General features: G+C 36.3%; 1 long non-coding RNA gene across 1 annotated transcript; it reads right to left on the reverse strand.

Moving 5' to 3' along the window:
• Positions 1-349: 349 nt before the first annotated feature.
• Positions 350-2,700, reverse strand: LOC140921568 (uncharacterized). Its single transcript, XR_012164026.1, has 3 exons — positions 2,630-2,700; positions 1,808-1,881; positions 350-406 (listed from the first exon to the last, which is right to left on the reverse strand). It is a non-coding gene; the product is annotated as an uncharacterized lncRNA (long non-coding RNA).
• Positions 2,701-8,452: the final 5,752 nt, after the last annotated feature.

Here is an 8,452-nt window from a genome sequence, read left to right on the forward strand (position 1 = left end):
CTTGCAAGTGACCGTTTCACAGAGGCCAATTTTCTTTTTCTGTTTTTTTTATTATTTATTATTATTTAATTAAGAGGACCTGTGAAATATTACTTTAATAGATTTAATTTGTTAAAAAACGTTAAAACATTATTCTAACATTACTGTCGGTACACCCACGGAGGGAAAAACTGTGAATAAATGTTGTTTTGAATTAAGTCAAGTTATCGTATATATATATACTGATAGTGCTTTTAAAGTTGTGTTTCCTTTGTGTCTGCTGTCATTTACCTCCTCTGGTAACTTTTTTAAAAGTGTTAGTTTAGAATTAAAAGCCAAAAATCATATACTACAAAATTTTTACCACACGTACTAGGAATCGCCTGAATCAAGCTTCTTTGCGTCTCGCTTTAAAGAGGCAGCATCACTGAAACATAACCAAGAAAAAAAAAAGCCGTTTAGAGGCTAATATGTGTTTTAATAATACTTAACAAAAATAAAACAAAACAAAACACAGACTTTTTAACTGTTTAGAACCAATATGTATGACAGGAGATGAATTCTACCCATAAAATCATCGACCCATTTCTTGTTTATCTATATTTAATTGAATATTTCACTGTCGTCATTGCTACTGTTTTTGTTGTTGTTGTTGTTGTTTTTAGTTTTGTTTCTTTTTCTTTTAAAGTAGTCATGAATTTGGTGGATAACACTGCCCTGCATATATTTGATACGTGATGGCTATCTGGCAGAATGAAAAAAATAAATGCTTTTAAAATAATAAAAAATCTTCCTTTACAGTAGATTATAATTATTATAATTAGTGCTTTCTCGATAGCTATGGTTAATTAATATAACCCTATTCAGACCTTGGACGGGGGTTGAGGTCCCCCCCCCCCCCCCCCTCACGAAAAAGTTGAATAACTTCAAAACTGTTTAAGCTATGACCGCCAAACTTAGCAACTTTTCCTTTTCCTGACGTTTACGTCAACGGTGACGTTACCATTGCAACCAAGTAAGCATGGTAAGCATGTCCTAGCTTGTTTTTTAAACCAGGAATTATTTTGATTGAATAATAAAGCAATTAATGAATTCGGCTTTCGTAGGCTGTAAATAATTATGCAGATCGAGGAGGGTGTTATCCAGCGAGGCCGAACGCCGAGGTGGATAATACCCTCCGAGATCTGCATAATTTTTCATATCCTACTCGGCCTCGTTCATTAATAAATCTTATTATTCATTCAAAATATTCCCCCTATTCTGATTGGCTAAAAGCACACGCATAATTCACCATAACCAGTTACTGATCACCAAATTTGGAATAATTTTCTGTTTAACGGGGAAATGACGACGAAAATGCAGCCCACTACAGGTTAGGGCACCGTTACCGAGAAGACCTCGGGACGAGGTTGAGTTATTTTGGTTTTGAAAAAAATTGGCGGATATTTTACTCGTTTCAAGAGTAAGAACTACAGCTGGAACTAGGCGCAAAAATAGCTAAAAACAGGGCAAAAAAGCGGCCTCGGTGGATAAAACCCCCCTCGATCTGCCTAATTCTTCATATCCTACTCAGCCTCACTCATTAATTGCTAAATAATATATGTGATTCTGCCCTTTATTTCGATTGCTTTTTCAACCCATTTTATTTCAGATCATTCGTCGGAAATTATGAGAAATTTCCAAAAGTCTTACGTTTTTAGTGAAATCATTATTACCATGAAACGATAAAAAACCCAAAGCATTCGGAAGAATGTAAAGTGGACATTTTGGGGATGAAGACCATGGAGTGAAAGTCCGTCATCATTATCTTATAATAGAGTGCTCAAACCTTTCTTGTAGGAAGGAGACGACCAACAGCAACGACAGAAAAACAAGAACGAGTCGTGACATGATTGAACCTTCCTGACAAAACATGAATACGTATAAATTAGTTGGTGTTAGTGAAAAGCAACTCTTGGATATTTCTGCTTTTATAGAGAGCACAAAAGTAGCATTTAAAATACAATGCACATTTAAAATACAATGCACAGCGTGGTTTCTTCGGTGAAAATGATAGTTCTAACAAAGAGTAACTATGCTGGAAATGAACCTGCCGCCCATGTAAGATCACTTGCCATAACATCTTTAAATTAGCGATCCTTTAAAGAAGTAGCTCCTATTACGTTTAACTACATATAGTGGAGTATGCTAAGACGTTTTAAATCCTGATTTACGCTTTTAAAAAAGGGAAAATGGAAGAAACCTTTGTCCCAGGATCGAAAAAATAAGCACTGAATGGTTGACAGTTTTAAAGCCCCTTTAACGAAGGTGGATGCAGGGCCTGCTCATAAACCTAAGTAGTGCTGAGCAGTTAATTCTTCATTTCTAATAATCTCTGGCAGAACTCTCAATTCCCTCCTCCTAAAAATTTCCTTGTTTTCACCCTGTAAAACGGATCCCTTTTGTAGCCTACGACGAGAACGTAGGAAAAAAACGGAAAAAAAACGACGGTTTCAAATCTACAGTCCTCCCAAAAAGCTGTTTTCGTACCTAAGCCTGTTGCCAGCTTTTTAAATAATAAGCATAAAGGTTGCTGTAACGTTACCATCGGGCAATTGCCATGAACACGACGGATAAAATCAAATCTTGCTTCAAAAATTTTAAAACGTACCTATCCGTTCTCGGTGGACTTTATCTAAAGGAGCTTCAACAGAGACTGATTCAGTATAGAAAGCAACTTTCTGCAAGTTGATATTCTGGTTTATGGCCTTCTGCATGGTCGTATATATACAAAACTGAAAACTCCCCCTATTACCATTTAAGGTGAGCTCCTCCCCTCCGAGCATGAAATGGAATGATTGATTGATTTGTTTATGGATGGTTCTAGCGCTTTCAGCTCTCTCAATTCTCTTAGCTTTATTGTGTTGCTATGATATATATATATATATATATATATATATATATATATATATATATATATATATATATATATATATATATATATATATATATATATATATATATATATATATATATATATATATATATATATATATGAAACAACTATTTAGCCCAAAATTCATATTAAAAGAAAAAAAAAAAAAAAAAAGCAAGAATCAAATATATTTGATTCCCATCTTTCCTTAGTAAAGTACAATCTTCTGAACCAACTTTTGTAACTTGTCAACTTTACTTTTGGTTGAATTATGATCAGCTTTGCCAATACTTGTGTCCCTTCTTGGTATCTTAGTTTCATGCTAGTTCTCCTAACTAAGGGAAACTGATTAATTTATCTAATTATGGATGGTTCTATCACTTTCAGCTCTCTAAATTCAAATAGCTGTATTATGTTGTTATGATAATACAAGTATTTAGCCCAAAATTCATTTAAGAAAGAGAAAGATAAAGATAATTAGTAAACAAATATTCTTCATTGCGTAGATTGTATCTTCGGAGCGAAAATTCAGTAACTTTTCATTTTACTCTGACTAAATTATGATCAGCGCGACTAATATTTACGTTTTGCTTCTACCTTGGTATCTTAGTGACGCTATCATATCGACAATAATTGACTCATGTCACCATTTATTTCTACTGGCCGAAGGTAGCTGACCAGGCTCTAAGAACATTAAGGCCCGGTTCAAACGTCGAACTTTACGTGTGCCAAACCTAAATATTAGGTTCGGCACATGCAAAGTTCGACGTATGAATCAATTAGGAACGGCACTTTTGTATTTGGGTCAACTCTGCCGTTCTATTCGACTGAGCTTGTCGAATAGAACGGCAAAAGATCTACTTCGATTCATACGTCGAACTTCACATGTGCCGAACCTAACGCATAAATTATGTTAACGTATTTTTCACTATAACCGCGCTTCTGATTGGCTATTTAGTGGATTTTCGCGCTTGTGCGGGCAGAACTCAGAGAAGCGTAACGACGGTTACCAGCATTCACGTTGTAGATTTTTAGACTTAGACCGGACAGTTTAAAACGGTCTTCTAAAGAGCTGCTGTTCTTTATATCTATAAAGAAATCGTAATGTCTTTTAAAATTTATGGCGTTACTGTATTTAGTCCAAATATCACGATCACGATCTCCTCAGCGGTGTCCTTCCGATACCAAATCACACTAAAATCAAAACAAGAATTTCCAGGCTTGGTGAATTTTACTTTTTTTTTATTAGTTTATTTCCCTATTTTAAGCAGTACGGATAATATTTCTTTCGCCTCGAATTAGGTTCGGCACATGTAAAGTTCGACTGTCTGAATCAGCAGTAACTAAAAGCTTGTATCCGTCTGAAAACAAGATCCTCGGCTCATCAGATGTGGGGCGAAGTTTGAAATTCCCAAAATGACCTGGGTTAGAAGTATGCCCATTATTACAGTAGAAAGTGTCATACGGGAAAACGTAATCGAGAGTTGAATGGTGTAAAGCTGTAAACTAGAGAATCACTGGATAGTGTGCACTCCTTACGGCAGTCCAAACCGTCTGTTGATCGATAATAATAATAACAAAAATAGTATGCTCCATAGAAGGTCTTGAAACGGCCTGACCCAGGACTGGACCGGGTTTTATATCGCAATATTCCGTATGTCCACATCTTTCATTACCGTTCTTGACAAAAGCCGTCCCTGTAAGACCTTTTTTTGTCAGAAATATAAAATCCCTTCTCTAGCATACGCTAAGTACAATCATGTGTTCCGAATGATTATTGCAAACAAACCATATTAATTTTAACTTTCCTTAATATTCTGCCAAGTGTTTATAAATTTGTAGAAAATTTAAGTTATTGTTTCTATAACTTTCTTTTTGTAAAAAAGCGTCTAATTCATTCTAGTGACCGATCACCGTAAATTTTGCTTTGCCTAAAAGATAAAAGGAAAGGCTGATAAAGGATAATAAAGACCCGATTAGTGTCAAAAAAGATTGTTAACGACTGCAACTGACAAAACGCAGGTTATTTTTTTATTATTTTTTTTATTTTTATCTAAATGTTTGTTTTTATTTTTTATTTTTTAATAAGGATTTGGCCTTTAAAGAATGAAAAAAGAAAGGTCGAATGAGCGATGCGGCACACTGAAGCTTTTATATAGCACCTTCGAGCAAAAGCCCTCGAGACTGGGAACTAGGAATTTTAAGATATGCCAGCAAAATTAGTTTTGTTATGCAACTAAACTTTGCTTTTAGGGACCCTGGGAGGGCCAACATAAAAAGTGCATTACCTTTACTTTATTCCTTTTTGTGTAAAGTCGTTGGACGCCCACGATGATAAATAGAAAACAAAAAGTAAATTTAAAAAAGGGATGGTAGGGAGAAAGGCAAGGAAAAGAAAAAGAAAAGATAAAATTGTTTCAAATAATTGTATTGAATTCCCTCATAGTTTTTGGACCAAGCAATACGCAGTGCACATATAATAGCGGTAAAAGGTAAACCAGACGGAACAAGTCATCTCAGCCAAATGGATTCCAGGATTATTTGACGGCCAGTTAAGTTACCTTGAAGACCTGAATTTGAAAGTAACTGGTTTTGCTTTCAGCTCACTAAATACGCTGTATTATGTTGCTATGTAAATACAAAAATTTAACCCATAAAACATTTATTTAATATATTTATGAGCTGGAAAAAACTGTCCATTGTTAGCATAGTTGATAGTTGATAGTTTCCAATTAACTGAATTTGGATGAGCGCGGTGAATATCTGGTACGGATATATTCATTCCCTTTGTATAAAGTTCTTTTCTCTGCGTAAAGTTTGATTTATTTATCTAGGACTATTCAGGGACGATGCCTCGTGCGATGATTCCTTTCCTTGAACTTTGTGCAGCTATGCAACGTGCCAAAACCTTTACGGGCTTAATTACAGTGTGCAAGTTGAGTTTCTATTTTATAAACCTCTTGACTAATACTGAATCCTTGTTATCAGTTTTTGAAGTGCGCGCGAACCAATCCCAAGCTTTTGAAGCTTTTTGATGCAATCTTTACATTAGTTCCAAACTGATAGTAAAAAAATCCACATTTAAAAGGTCGACATAAAGATTTATACAAACACGCTGATCAAGTAAAACGTCGATTGACTTCCATGCGGAAATAATGGTCCAGTTTCGTTATTTAAGACCGTCACTATATTCAGGCAATTTCTTTTCTTTTCGTTTCGTTTTTTTTTTTTTAATAAAAAAACGGTTTATGACACAGCAGCTTTAACGTGTAATTAAGTCCGAGAGGGTTGGGCAGGTTGGGCAGCTTAAATTTTGTGATCGTCGAGGCTACGTTAGCCTGCAATCCAGGACTGGTGTATTTTGGGGACGAGTCAAAGCGCTTTTTTATGCTCGTAACGCTGTATATAGTAGAGTAGAAATAACCACTGAAGGTTTTGTTTCGAAAATAACATCCATCGAAATTACTGAATTCCTACTACGTCCACAAATGCCGTGGAAAAGAAACGACGCGGAGGGAACAAATGGCATGCAGATCTTCGCCACAGCAATGTATATACGTATTTAAAACAAGGGCGTATTTCTAGAAAGTGGGGCAAGACTAGGCCTTATTCATTATATTATACCATGTACATTGTAACTATAGCAAGATACCAGATGATATTGGACACCGAAATAGCGGGGCTGATCAAGTTAGAAAGAAAGATACAGACTTTTCTTTTTATTTGGTTTTGTACTTGCACCGTTCAAGCTCCAAGCTAAAGCAGCTTTCTCACAAATCAGATCAGTCAACCAAGCATCTACTTATTCACTGTGGTATCAGTAAGAACGACAGGTTATTTTTTCCCACATTACGTCGAAAGACACACATAAAACAGTAGTTACAAGGAGTGGCATGTAGGTCACCGTTGCGGTGCCGACACCTCGCGGGAAGAGGGCAGGGGTACGAAGAAACTAACGACTCCCAATGACTTCATACAAATACAACAAAATTGATAATTAAGAAATATGATATGAATGCTACACTGGACTAATTCGAATTTGAAACGAACAACCCTACATATCTCAGAAAACTACCTTATAATTCCTCCTCGCCGAACCACTCCTCTGATCCGTGCAAGCAAAATAAAATAGCTCTTAATTTCTGCCTGCTCAGAGATACTACGCTGTCAGGAATATTATCCATATCCTGCGTGTTAAACTCTTTTCTATGCTTTAACTGATTGCAGCGATGGAAACAATGTTTAGTGGTCGTAGTTCTTTAAGTCAGTTATCGTCAGTAAAAAAAAATAGATGACGAAATAAATAATGACCCGGTGACAATTTTAACCGAGCTGATCCAAATTTATTTTCTTAGAAAGTTTATTGCAAATAGTTCTGGTACTCATGAATCTATAAAATAAATGTTTTCATGTGAATAATCATGGGTCATAGCAACATAATACAACCACGCGTATTCAGTGCAAAGAAAACCCATTCACTAATTTTCGGTCAGTTGAACTTAAAATGCTCCCAAAAGCTCAGAGAACTTTTCAATTTAGTGTGCGTCGTGTTTTTCTCTCTTTCTTTCTTCTTTTTTCTCCTTCCTTCTTTTAGCACTTTTTTTTTCACGATCAAACGCACACACTCACACAAACAAGGGAGGTTCGAAGATTCGCGGAAAATGTCCGAAGAAGACAGAGAGCAGTTCGCTTCACTCTTTTTTTGGATTAGAGATATTACAAATTAATATTTGATTCATTTAGTCTGAAATATGATATGATTCGTTCACCGTGGTAAAAATCCCCAGCCCGACTTCACATTCAACGAGTGTTCCTTTCCCTGTGTAGCGTTGCAATAAAGAGCGAACTCCAACATGCTGCTTTGTCTTGTTGGTTTTAGCCAGCAGTACGGACCAGTAAAACAGTTGCTCCTTCAAATTGGCGCCAAGAAAGGCGCGACAGGCAAATGCGCGCATGTTTTTCTGTTTAATTTATTTGTTTGCGCCATTTTCCATTTGTTGCATTATGTTATTCCGCAACCCATGCCACATGCCATTCCGCGACTCATTCTGCCTTTATGACCCTCACCGATTAAAGTTGAGCGAGCTTCAACTTTTACGTTTACGCGCGACCTTTCATACATTACCTCTATCATATTTACGCGCGTAAAATGTAACTGCGTACGCATGAAAAAATAACGTGAAAGTAGAAATCCACCCTAAGAGAAAACGAAAGGTAGAAGAAAATATTGATCGGTACTGATTTGCATTTTATGTTCAGACAAACGCCTCAAAGAAGACTAGCGCAGCGTTTATGTGATATGATGTAAATAGTAACCTTATGATGTAATTTATTTCATTTCAGTTGACTATGACGACAGCAGGGACCGCGCAGCAAGTTTTCGAGTGGGGGGGCTAAAGAAGAATGCGTGAAGGAAATTTTTTTTTTTGGGGGGGGGGGGGGGGGGCGGGGGAGGGCATGCTTGTGGATTTCTATTCAATTTCTCTTAAGTGACGGAGAATGCGAATAACGATAAAACTATTGATTTTTTTCCACATCTTCAGTGATGTTGCTATCGGG

This window comes from Porites lutea, chromosome 12 (assembly GCF_958299795.1).
Source record: "Porites lutea chromosome 12, jaPorLute2.1, whole genome shotgun sequence".
Lineage (NCBI taxonomy): Eukaryota > Metazoa > Cnidaria > Anthozoa > Scleractinia > Poritidae > Porites > Porites lutea.